Source organism: Leuresthes tenuis, unplaced genomic scaffold (genome assembly GCF_036924035.1).
Source record: "Leuresthes tenuis unplaced genomic scaffold, fLeuTen1.0.hap1 SCAF_70, whole genome shotgun sequence".
NCBI lineage: Eukaryota > Metazoa > Chordata > Actinopteri > Atheriniformes > Atherinopsidae > Leuresthes > Leuresthes tenuis.
Window position 1 is genome coordinate 174,065 of NW_027325424.1, and position 13,396 is coordinate 187,460.

The window sequence follows — 13,396 nt, forward strand, 5'->3', positions numbered from 1 at the left end:
AAATGGTCGGATCTTATCAAACACACTTTGTTTCTTGTGACAATCAAGTCAGCGAAACAGCGTATACACGTCAAGACACTGAATCAAGTTTGCCACAAGAACTCATAAGTTTGGCAGTATTGCTCTGCCGTCAGCAATCATACACCCATTTTATTTTCGTGAGACGTGCAGGCACCTGTTCATCTACTGTTCTATCACTATGAATTAGTTTATCTATTATCAATAAGGATACTTCTACAACTACTATCAAAGTATGTCCAGACTTCTTATGCTGTCAGTTGCTATATATGAATAAGTGGGTAGCTACTGACAAGCATTAAGCATGTCACACAGCCCAAACATATAACATTTCAGGACACTTACACAACACATTCAAATCAAACAGTCAGACAACATACAAGAACATATACCCCAGCCGGCATTGCTCCCTGCCTATTTTCCTACAGCTCACTATGTGTGCGCACACCTTTATTCACAAACTCTTCAACTTATACTCTTTTACCGAAGCTGCTACAGCTCGATTGGCCGAATAGCCTTAGATCCTATTTCTGTGAATTTGACATCTGCCTTACATGTAACAGATTAGCGGTTTAGCAGTTTTAATTTAGTTTGAGTGAAGGAATTCATTTTATAGCAAAATCCGAAATCGTGAAGCACTCATGAAAGTAAGCTTATTCTCGGATTCCTGAAACTTTAGATTTGCTCTTTCTTTTACTGCAAAGTACAACGTTGTTTTTTTTGTTTAAATCTTTCTAGACATGGTAAATATGAACGACAAAGCAGTTTTAACATAGTTTGAGTGAAGGAATTCATTTTATAGATAAAATCCCAAGAGTCTGCTGAGAAAAGAGAGTGAATGCGAAGTAGACTTTAACGCGGCTATGGGAGCGAGCCGAGTGTCGGCTAACCGGGAGAATTGCTTGAAAGAAACGCGACACCAAATGAGCGGTCTGAACAAAGCCTCAATACGGGATTCTCGTGGTGTTTTTGTTGCTGCCTTGTCTTTTGCATAGAGTAAAAGACAAGGCAGCCATCGAATAGGGCCCGATTGTTCCTACTTGGTCAGCCGAGGAGCAAGGGGGGGGGGGGGGGGGGGGGCAAGCGTCTCAACCAAGCAAAGCTCACCATGGGGAAGGTGGCTATACCAACTAGCCTGATGCCCTGCTCCCGCAATGACGGATAATCGTACTCTGGTTTCTCTTCATAACATACAAGTCTTTCGCCTTTTACTAAAGACTTCCGTGGAGAGCAGCACTAATGAGTTGTTTCTATTATTGGCAGGCTTTACCTTTGCGGGTGAAGCCCTTTCTGTCTGTGCAAAAGAAATCTTGCTACTTTGCAGAGTGACTTCTCTGAGTAGAGTCGCCTTACTTGTTGCGACTGTGCCGATGTTCGAAGCTGGAGTGCAAAGTTGTTGCTTGAATGGTGCTTGCTGGAGCATGCAGGAGTGCAAAGTTATACCATTTAAAAGGGCTGAAGAGTGCTCAGTGCAGCGGGTGGGCGGAGGTGCAACGTGACACTCTGGCCACCTATGGCCATAAAAAGAACACTGCTACAAGTGCGCATTGTGCCAGCAAGGGCCCTCGGACCTGAAACAGTGGACAGTTATCGCTTCTCGGCCTTTTGGCTAAGATCAAGTGTAGTATCTGTTCTTATCAGTTTAATATGTCCTCTATACGAGGACAACATATTAAATGGATTTTTAAGAATAGGAGTTGAAAAAGAAGCTTGCTCCGTTCACTCCAAGCCTCGACCCGGTACTGCAGTGCCGCTGGGAACGGTGCGCTCTCCTCTGCTCTTGTGAAAAAGCAAACAGCGGTGCAGGATGGAAGTTTCAGGGAGCCCAAGATGAAACTTTCTTTTAATCTGCTGAGAAAAGAGAGTGAATGCGAAGTGGACTTTAACACGGCTCTGGGAGCGAGCCGAGTGCGGGCTAACCGGGAGAATTGCTTGAAAGAAACGCGACACCGAATGAGTGGTCAGAACAAAGCCTCAATACGGTGTTCCCGTGGTGTTTGTGGCTGCCTTGTCTTTTGCACAGAGTAAAAGACAAGGCAGCCATCGAATAGATTGTTTCTACTTGGTCAGCCGAGGAGCAGGGGGGGGGGGGCAAGCGTCTCAACCAAGCAAAGCTCACCAAGTAGGAACAATCGGGCCCTTTTCGATGGCTGCAACACCTGAAAGAGATATTGATGCGAGACCCGATCAAATGCTTTTTCAAAGTCTAAATTTAAGATGACAAGCCGGGTGTTTCTGTCTCTAGCGTAATCAATGATGTCTCGAATCAGTACGAGGCTGTCGGTGAGTTGTCTCCCTGAGATGGCACAAGCTTGGTCTGGGTGAATTACCTCCTCTAAAACAGAGGACATCCGTGTCGCTAAAACCTTGCTAAAAAGTTTACAGTCAAAGTTTAAAAGTGTGATGGGCCTCCAATTCTTTAGGTCAGTGTTATCATTTTTTTTATAAAGTAGAGTCACTATTCCCACTCTAAAACTGTCAGGCAGTCGGTCGAGTTTTTCAAAATCTTTAAAAACATCTAAAATGTCTGATGATAAAAGGTCCCAATAGGTCAGATAGAATTCTGCAGGAAGCCCGTCTAAACCCGGAGCTCGACTTCTCTTAAAACCTGTTAGGCATTTTTTTAACTCTAAAGCAGTAAAATTCTGTGTCAAGTGTGCATTCTCTTTTACGGTTTTGTCAACGAATTTTAAGATTTCTGCCGATGTTTCCAAGTGCACTGGTTTCTCTTTGTACATGTTACTAAAAAAGGTATGTACAGTTTCAATCATCTCTTGTGTGGATTTTGTTAAAAACCCATCTTCTCTTTTTAGATTTTGAATACACTCCTTTTTATTTATAACTTTCTTTCTTTTTCACCTTCCTCAATTTCCTGCTCCCTGCTTCTTACAAAAATTCCTTTACTCTTTATTTCTGCTAAAACTGACATTTCCTTTTTGACATCTTTGATTTCTTCTTTAAAGTCTATGCCACACTGATTTAGTTTAAAGTAGCGCTGTAAGCGTTTATGTAGTCCCATCATACATCTATTCTCTTTCCTTTTTTTATGTTTACCTTGCTGTTTAAAAAAAGTCTGGGTCATTTCCTTCACCATTTCCCACCATTGTGCATGTGTTTTGTAGAGGTCTTGAAGGGTCTGCCACTCTTTATAACATTCCCTGTACTGACTGACTATGATTTCATCCTCCAACAGGGAACAGTTGAGTTTCCACAGACCACTTCCTACCGTCACACCAGAAGGGGGTGAAAGGGTGCAGGAGAGCATAAGGTGGTCTGAAAAGAAAACAGGGGTTAATCTAACATCAGTGGGTGGGCAATCTCTAGTAAAGAAATAATCAATGCGAGAGGCTCTGGTGCCATCATGACTAAACCAGGTGAAGCCCTCCTCTCTGGGATGCATGGTTTTAAAACAGTCAGTAAGCTTAAAATCCCTGCATATGCCCTGAAGTAAAATCGAAGTCTTATCCACTTTAAAATCTACCCCTGCTCTTTTTCTATCTTTCCTGCTCAAGATACAGTTAAAATCCCCTCCTACAACTAAAGGTACTTGCCCTAGCATGTAAAGCTGTATATCTTCTAAAAGGTCATACCTTTCATTTTTTCCATTGAAACCATAAATATTTAAGAGGTTAAAGTCTTGCCCCATAAAATTCAAGTGTGCTAAAAGTGCCCGTCCGTCTCTCACCACTGTGCTACCTTTCACCAGAACATGCGGATTTTTAATTAGAATGGCCACACCATCATTTTTATTTTGATTTGAGCCACTCCATATCGATAAATGGGGCCACATTTCCTCCCATTGTCTATGGTTTTTTAAAAAAGGTAGTCCACATTCTTGTATTAAAAACACATCTGATTTTATGGAGTCTAAGAAGGATAAAATACTCTGGGCTCTTGTCTTTGATTTCACACTTCTCACATTTAGTGTTGAGAAGGTGAGAACCATTAAAAGCATAAAGGAAAGTAGGTATGTCATTTTCGTTTTTCTAAGTTATCAAAACAAATTACACACAGGTTATTTCTTGGGAAACTAGCTCTTCCTTCATTTCTTTAGGTGAAAAGTGAGTAGGGTGATCTATATTTCCTTTTCGGACTCTCGGTGTTGGCCTCTGACGCAATGTTGCATTTAACTTTGAGTCCCTGGGGGTTGATTGCAGAGCTGAAGTTAGAAAGGAGACCTCATTTGGTGAGTCGGAGGGGAAGACTCTAGGTTCTTCCACTGAAGAACTGTCTGAAAGGGACCTAACCCTTCCCCTCTTCTCTGATACCACTGGGGAATCAGAGGCTCAGATGCCGTCCTCTTCGGCTGTTGACCTTCGGGGAGGTGAGTATCTTCACTAGACTCACCTGTCTGCTCTTCCTCCTCATTTAGCGTAGCTCCACCCTCTGCCTGTGAATTCTCACAGACTTCAACACTGAGTGGTGAGGCCTCTACAGGCCCCTCCCCTTTTTGCTCCTCACTTCCAATCCAAGCTTTTGGCGGGAAGTTTGAATTTATTGGGTCAACCTCTTCACTTTGTTCACCAACTGCCACCTTTGGTCCTTCTCTTTGTTGGCTTGACTGTGGCTTTACCGTCTTTAATTTGTTGGCAAAAGATTTAGGGCAATCTCTGAAGAGGTGATTTAATTCTCCACAGAGATTACATTTCCTGCCATTTGGACACTCTCCAAAAGTTTGCCCAATTTCTCTGCTCTTCCCACATAACACCTTGGTACAAGCCTCAACCAGGTGCCCATGCTCACCACACTTGCGGCAGAACTTGGGCTGCCCCTGGTAGTGGATGTAACCTCGGTTTTCAAGGTGGCCAGAGTGTCGCCCACCCGCTGCACTGAGCACTCTTCAGCCCTTTTAAATGGTATAACTTTGCACTCCCGCACGCTCCAGCAAGCACCATTCAAGCAACAACTTTGCACTCCAGCTTCGAACATCGGCACAGTCGCAACAAGTAAGGCGACTCTACTCAGAGAAGTCACTCTGCACAGTAAGAAGATTTCTTTTGCACAGACAGAAAGGGCTTCACCCGCAAAGGTAAAGCCTGCCAAAAATAGAAACAACTCATTAGTGCTGCTCTCCACAGAAATCTTTAGTAAAAGGCGAAAGACTTGTACGTTATGAAGAGAAACCAGAGTACGATTATCCGTCACTGCGGGAGCAGGGCATCAGGCTAGTTGGCATAGCCACCTTCCCCATGGTGAGCTTTGCTTGGTTGAGACGCTTGCTCCCCCCCCCCCCCTTGCTCCTCGGCTGACCAACTAGGAACAATCGGGCCCTATTCGATGGCTGCCTTGTCTTTTACTCCGTGCAAAAGACAAGGCAGCAACAAAAACACCACGAGAATCCCGTATTGAGGCTTTGTTCTGATCGCTCATTCGGTGTCGCGTTTCTTTCAAGCAATTCTCCCGGTTAGCCCACACTCGGCTCGCTCCCATAGCCGTGTTAAAGTCTACTTCGCATTCACTCTCTTTTCTAAGCAGACTCTTGGGATTTTATCTATAAAATGAATTCCTTCACTCAAACTATGTGAAAACTGATTTGTCCTTAATATTTACCATGTCTAGAAAGATTTAAAAAAAAAAAACAACGTTGTACTTTGCAGTAAAAGAAAGAGCAAATCTAAAGTTTCAGGAATCCGAGAATAAGCTTACTTTCATGAGTTCTTCACGATTTCGGATTTTGCTATAAAATGAATTCCTTCACTCAAACTAAATTAAAACTGCTAAACCGCTAATCTGTTACATGTAAGGCAGATGTCAAATTCACCGAAATAGGATCTAAGGGTATTCGGCCAATCGAGCTGTAGCAGCTTTGGTAAAAGAGTATAAGTTGAAGAGTTTGTGAATAAAGGTGTGCGCACACATAGTGTGCTGTACGAAAATAGGCAGGGAGCAATGCCGGCTGGGGTATATGTTCTTGTATGTTGTCTGACTGTTTGATTTGAATGTGTTGTGTAAGTGTCCTGTTGAATGTTACATGTTTGGGCTTTGACACTTCACTGTGGTTGTTAACTGTGTGGTGTGTCCTGAAATGTTATATGTTTGGGCTGTGTGACATGCTTAATGCTTGTCAGTAGCTACCCACTTATTCATATATAGCAACTGACAACATAAGAAGTCTGGACATACTTTGATAGTAGTTGTAGAAGTATCCTTATTGATAATAGATAAACTAATTCATAGTGATAGAAAAGTAGATGAACAGGTGCCTGCATATGTCTCACGAAAATAAAATGGGTGTATGATTGCTGACGGCAGAGCAATACTGCCAAACTTATGAGTTCTTGTGGCAAACTTGATTCAGTGTCTTGACGTGTATACGCTGTTTCGCTGACTTGATTGTCACAAGAAACAAAGTGTGTTTGATAAGATCCAACCATTTTATTACGGGAGGATCAGTATGTATGGATTCTGATGTGACTGATAAACCCATTCGTATCGTAAGCATAATCTAATACGTGAGACAACGCCCTGGCACACAATCAAAAAAAAAAAGAGAGAGCGGTTTTGTGTCCCCACAGTCCATAATGTAGAAAAGAGAGAAAAAACCCTTTCTGATTGGGTGTGTGTGCTCACAGTGCAGAGTGTAGAGAAAAGAGAGAAAAGAAAGCCGTTTTGGTGTCACGGGTGTTGTGACTTAGACACACACATTTCTGAATTGAGAAAGGAAATTATTTTAGAGGAAGCACTAGAGTTTAGATCCCACATTTGTTGATAGGCATTCATTTATTTCTTCACTTCTGATGAAGTTTCAACAATAAACAACAAACTTTGTATTATGAGAAAGAACCAGACTCATTCTTCAGGAATCCGAAAATAAGCTCTATTTTACGAGTTATGCACGAATTCGGATTCTCCTATAAAACGAATTCCTTAACTCTAACCAAGTTAAGACTGCTTTGTCCTTCATATTTATTCATGTCTAATCAAGTTTCAACGATAAACAACGTTGTACTTTGTAGAATGAGAAAGAACTTCTTCAGCAATAAGCATCTCTCGACATATGACGAAATACAGATTTTGCTATAAAATTAATTCCTTCTATCAGCCTGACTTAAAACTGTTTGTCCTCCTTATTTATCCACTTCAAATCAAGTTTCAACAATTAAAAAAATGTTGTAGTTTGAGAAAAAACAACTTAGTCTTAAGCAATCAGTAGGGTAAGAAAGGGTAAGAAAAGGTGCAAATGCCAACCATACATCACTAAAAGGTGGAGCGGAAGTATTCGGCTGCAAGTAGGTGCAAATGCCTGACAATGTATGATCAAAAGAGGGAGCGGAGGTTTTCGGTTGCAAGGTCTGAATGTCCAACCATAATTTGTAAAAACCGGGGAAGAAAAGGCTAGAAAGCCCGACTATACACCATCAAAAGTGGGAGCGGAGGTGTTCGGCTGCAAGTAGGTGTGAATGTTCGACCATAATTTGTAAAAAGCGGGTAAGAAAAGGTTCGAATGCCCGACTATATATCAACCAAAGCAGGAGGAGAGGTCGTCGGATAAGAGTGGGTGAGAATTTACAACCATAATCTATAAAATGCGGTGAAAAAAAAGGTGTCAATACCCCATAGAACACTAAAAGGTAGAGCGGAAGTGTTCGGCTGCAAGAAGGTGTGAATGTCTGACCATAGTTTGTAAAAAGCGGGTAAGAAAAGGTTCGAATGCCCGAACATACACCATCAAAGGAGGGAGCGGAGGTGTTCCGCTGTAAGAAGGTGTGAATGTCCGACCATAGTTGGCAAAAAGCAGGTAAGAAAAGGTTAAAATACCCGATTGTACACAATCAATAGCGGGAGCAGAGTTGTTCCGCTACTAAAAGGTGTGAAAGTCCGACCATGGTTTGTAAAAAGCGGGTAAGAAAAGGTGCGAATGCCCGACAATGTATGATCAAAAGAGGGAGCGGAGGTTTTCGGCTGAAACAAGGTCTGAATGTCCATCCATATTTTGTAAAAATCTGGGAAGAAAAGGCTCGAAAGCCCGACTATACACCATCAACAGCTGGAGTGGAGGTGTTCAGCTGCAAGAAGGTCTGAATGTCCATCAATAATTGCTAGAAAACATGGAAGAGAATTTTCGAATATCAAACCGCACATGATCATAAGCGGCAGAGGAGGTGTTCAAATGCAAGAAGGTGTGAATGTCCACCCATAATTACTGCAAAATGGGTAAGAAAAGGTACGAATGCCCAACCATACATGATCCTAACAGGGAGCGGAGGTGTTTGGCTGCGACAAGGTGTGTATGTCCACCCATAATTAATGAAAAGCGGGCAACAAGTAGGTTTGAATACCCATCATCAAAAGCAGGAGTGGATGTGTTCGGCTACAAGAAGGTTAGAATGTCTGACCATAGTTTGTAAAAAGCGGGTAAGAAAAGGTTCGAATGCCCAAACATACACCATCAAAGGAGGGAGCGGAGGTGTTCCGCTGTAAGAAGGTGTGAATGTCCAACCATAATTGGCAAAAAGCAGGTAAGAAAAGGTTAAAATACCCTATTGTACACAATCAATAGCGGGAGCAGAGTTGTTCCGCTACTAAAAGGTGTGAAAGTCCGACCATGAATTGTAAAAAGCGGGTAAGAAAAGGTGCGAATGCCCGACAATGTATGATCAAAAGAGGGAGCGGAGGTTTTCGGCTGAAAGAAGGTCTGAATGTCCATCCATAATTTGTAAAAATCGGGGAAGAAAAGGCTCGAAAGCCCGACTATACACCATCAACAGCTGGAGCGGAGGTGTTCAGCTGCAAGAAGGTCTGAATGTCCATCAATAATTGCTAGAAAACATGGAAGAGAATTTTCGAATATCAAACCGCACATGATCATAAGCGGGAGAGGAGGTGTTAAAATGCAAAAAGGTGTGAATGTCCACCCATAATTACTGCAAAATGGGTAAGAAAAGGTACGAATGCCCAACCATACATCATCAAAAGCAGGAGTGGATGTGTTCGGCTACAAGAAGGTTTTAATGTCTGACCATAGTTTGTAAAAAGCGGGTAAGAAAAGGTTCGAATGCCCGAACATACACCATCAAAAGAGGGAGCGGAGGTGTTCCACTGTAAGAAGGTGTGAATGTCTGACCATAGTTGGTAAAAAGCGGGTAAGAAAAGGTGAAAATACCCGACTGTACACAATCAATAGCGGGAGCGGAGTTGTTCGGCTACTAAAAGGTGTGAAAGTCCGACCCTGGTTTGTAAAAAGCGGGTAAGAGAAGGTGCGAATGCCCGACAATGTATGATCAAAAGAGGGAGCGGAGGTTTTCGGCTGCAAGAAGGTCTGAATGTTCAACAATAATTTTGTAAAAACCGGGGAAGAAAAGGCTCGAAAGCCCGACTATAAATCATCAAAAGCGGGAGCGGAGGTGTTCAGCTGCAAGAAGGTCTGAATGTCCATCAATAATTGCTAGAAAACATGAAAGAAAATTTTCGAATATCAAACCACACATCATCATAAGCGGGAGAGGAGGTGTTCAGCTGCAAGAAGGTGTGAATGTCCGACCATAGTTTGTAAAAAATGGGTAAGAAAAGGTGCGAATGCTCAACCATACATCATCAAACGCAGGAGTGGATGTGTTCGGCTAAAAGAAGGTTTGAATGTCCGACCATAGTTCGTAAAATGCGGGTAAGAAAAGGTTCGAATGCCCGAACATACAACATCAAAAGAGGGAGCGGAGGTGTTCCGCTGTAAGAAGGTGTGAATGTCCGACCATAGTTGGTAAAAAACGGGTAAGAAAAGGTTAAAATACCCGACTGTACACAATCAATAGCGGGAGCGGATGTGTTTGGCTACAAGAATGTGTGACAGTCCGACCATGGTTTGTAAAAAACGGGTAAGAAAAGGTGCGAATGCCCGACAATGTATGATCAAAAGAGGGAGCGGAGGTTTTCGGCTACAAGAAGGTTTGAATGTCCGACCATAGTTTGTAAAAAGCGGGAAAGAAAAGGTTCAAATGCCTGACTATACACCATCAAATGCGGGAGCGGAGGTGTTCGGCTACAAGAAGGTGTGAAAGTTCAACCATGGTTTGTAAAAAGCTGCTAAGAAAAGGTTCGAATGCCCGAATATATACCATCAAAAGCGGAAGCGGAGGTGTTCGGCTGCAAGAAGGTGTGAACGTCCGACCAAAGTTTGCAAAAAGCAGTTAAGAAAAGGTTCGAATGCCCGAATATATACCATCAAAAGCGAGAGCAGAGCTGTTCGACTGCAAGTAGGTGTGAATGTCCAGCCATAATTACTCACAAACGGGTAAGAAAAGGTAGTATTGCCAGACCATACATGATCAAAACAGGGAGCTAAGGTGGTTCAGCTGCAAGATGTGAATGTCTGACTATAGTTTGTAAAAAGCGGGTAAGACAAGGTGCGAATGCCCTACAATGTATGATCAAAAGAGGGAGTGGAGGTCTTCGGCTGCAAGGTCTGAATGTCTAACCATAATTTCTAAAAACCGGGTAAGAAAAGGCTCGAAAGCCCGACTATACACAATCAAAAGCGGGAGCGGGAGGTTTTCAGCTGCAAATCCTTCACTCAAACCAAGTGAAAACTGCTTTGTCCTTCATATTTATCAATGTCTAGATTGACTTCAACAAAGAACAACACTGGATTTTGCAGTAGAAGAAAGAGCATCACTGAAGGATCAGTAATCCGAGAATAAGCTTATTTTCATACGTTCTGCATGATTTGGGATTTTATGTATAAAATGAATTCCTTCACTCAAACCAAGTTAAAACTGCTTTGTCCTTCATATTTATCAATGTCTAGATCGACTTCAACAAAGAACAACATTGTATTTTGCAGTAGAAGAAAAAGCAACACTGAAGGATCAGGAATCCGAGAATAAGCTTCTTTTCATACGTTTTGAATGATTTGGGATTTTATGTATAAAATGAATTCCTTCACTCAAACCAAGTGAAAACTTCTTTGTCCTTCATATTTATCAATGCCTAGATTTACTTCAACAAAGAACAACATTGTATTTTGCAGTAGTAGAAAGAGCAACACTTGAAGGAACAGGAATCCGAGAATAAGCTTATTTTCATACGTTCTGCATGATTTGGGATTTTATGTATAAAATGAATTCCTTTACTCAAACTATGTTAAAACTGCTTTGTCCTTCATATTTATCAATGTCTAGATTGACTTCAACAAAGAACAACATTGTATTTTGCAGTAGAAGAAATAGCAAAACTGAAGGATCAGGAATCCGAAAACACGCTTATTTTCATACGTTCTGCTTGATTTGGGATTTTGCTATAAAATTATTTCCTTCACTCAAACAAAGTGGAAACTGCTTTGTCCTTCATATTTATCAATGTCTATATCGATTTCAACAAAGAACAAGGCTGTATTTTGCAGTATAGGAAAGAGCAACACTGGAGGATCAGGAATCCGAGAATAAGCTTACTTTCATGAGTCCTGCACGATTTCGGATTTTCCTATAAAATGAATTGCTTTGCTCAAACCAAGTTAAAATTGCTTTGTCCTTCATAGTTATCCGTGTCTAAAATGTATCAAGCATAAAGTTCCTCATATTACCCTGAATGAGAATCCCTTTGGTTGAGCAATACGTTCCTTTTGCGGAGTTATGCCTGATTTCGGATTTTGCTATAAAATTCATTCCTTCACACCTTTTTTTTTTCACCGCATTTTATAGATTATGGTTGGAAATTTCAACCACTCTAATCCGAAGACCTCTCCTCCCGCTTTTGTTAATATATTTGAACTTTAGTTGGACATTCACCCCTTTTTGCAGCTAAACCACCTCCGCTCCCTGTTTTGATCATGTATGGTCTGGCAATACTACATTTTCTTACCCGTTTGTGAGTAATTATGGCTGGATATTCACACCTACTTGCAGCTGAACACAATCTCTCTCGCTTTTAATTATGTTTGGATATTCGAACCTTTTCTTTACTGCTTTTTGCCAACTTTGGTCGGACGTTCACACCTTCTTGCAGCCGAACACCTCCGCTTCCGCTTTTGATGGTATATATTCGGGCATTCGAACCTTTTCTTACCAGCTTTTGACAAACGATGGTTGGACTTTCACACCTTCTTGTAGCCGAACAACTCCGCTCCCGCTATTGATTGTGTACAATCGGGTATTTTAACCTTTTCTTACCCGCTTTTTACCAACTATGGTCGGACATTCACACCTTCTTACAGCGGAACACCTCCACTCCCTCTTTTGATGGTGTATGTTCGGGCAGTCAAACCTTTTCTTACCTGCTTTTTACAAACTATGGTCAGACGTTCAACCCTTCTTGGAGCCGAACACATCCACTCCTGCTTTTGATTATGTATAGTTGGGCATTCGCACCTTTTCTTACCCATTTTTCAGTAATTATGGGTGTACATTCACACCTTCTTGCAGCCGAACACCTCCGCTCCCTCTTTTGATCATACATTTTCGGGCATTCGCACCTTTTCTTACCCGCTTTTTACAAACCATGGTTGGACTTTCACAACTTCTTGTAGCCGAACAACTACGCTCCCCCTATTGATTGTGTACAGTCGGGTATTTTAACCTTTTCTTACCCACTTTTTACCAACTATGGTCGGACATTCACACCTTCTTACAGCGGAACACCTCCGCTCCCTCTTTTGATGGTGTATGTTTGGGCATTCGAACCTTTTCTTACCCGCTTTTTACAAACTATGGTCAGACGTTCAAACCTTCTTGTAGCCGAACATATCCACTCCTGCTTTTGATGATGTATGGTTGGGCATTCAAACCTACTTGTTGCCCGCTTTTCATTAATTTTGGGTGGACATTCACACCTTGTCACAGCCAAACACCTCCGCTCCCTGTTTTGATCATGTATGGTTGGACATTCGCACCTTTTCTCACCCGCTTTTTGCCAACTATGGTTTGCTGTTCACAGCTTCCTCTCCACCATACTTGTATGGTGGGATATTCACACCCACTTGCATCCGAAGACCTTTTGTTGATATTTAGTCGGTCATTCGCAGCTTACCCGCTTTTGGCAAACTATGGCCTTCATGCAGCCAAACACCTCTGATCTCGCTTTTGATGATGTAAGGTTGGGCATTCAGACCTTGCATCACCTGCTTTTCACCAAATATAGTAGGACATTCACACCTTCTTGCAGCCGAACACTTCCGCTCCACCTTTTAGTGTTCTATCACACCTTTTTTTCACCGAATTTTATAGATTATGGTTGGAAATTCTCAACCACTCTCATCCGAAGACCTCTCCTCCCGCTTTTGTTAATATATTTGAACTTTAGTGAGACATTCACACCTTCTTGCAGCTGAACCACCTCCGCTCCCTGTTTTGATCATGTATGGTCTGGCAATACTACCTTTTCTTACCCGTTTGTGAGTAATTATGGCTGGACATTCACACCTACTTGCAGCCGAACACCACCTCTCTCG

General features: G+C 42.1%; 3 non-coding genes across 3 annotated transcripts; 2 read left to right on the plus strand and 1 right to left on the minus strand.

Annotated features, from left to right (window-relative positions):
• Window positions 1-1,185: 1,185 nt before the first annotated feature.
• Window positions 1,186-1,299, plus strand: LOC140286051 (U5 spliceosomal RNA). Its single transcript, XR_011910959.1, has one exon. It is a non-coding gene; the product is annotated as a U5 spliceosomal RNA (small nuclear RNA).
• A 308-nt stretch (window positions 1,300-1,607) lies between these two features.
• Window positions 1,608-1,791, plus strand: LOC140286050 (U2 spliceosomal RNA). Its single transcript, XR_011910958.1, has one exon. It is a non-coding gene; the product is annotated as a U2 spliceosomal RNA (small nuclear RNA).
• A 3,245-nt stretch (window positions 1,792-5,036) lies between these two features.
• On the minus strand, window positions 5,037-5,150 carry LOC140286048 (U5 spliceosomal RNA). Its single transcript, XR_011910956.1, has one exon. It is a non-coding gene; the product is annotated as a U5 spliceosomal RNA (small nuclear RNA).
• Window positions 5,151-13,396: the final 8,246 nt, after the last annotated feature.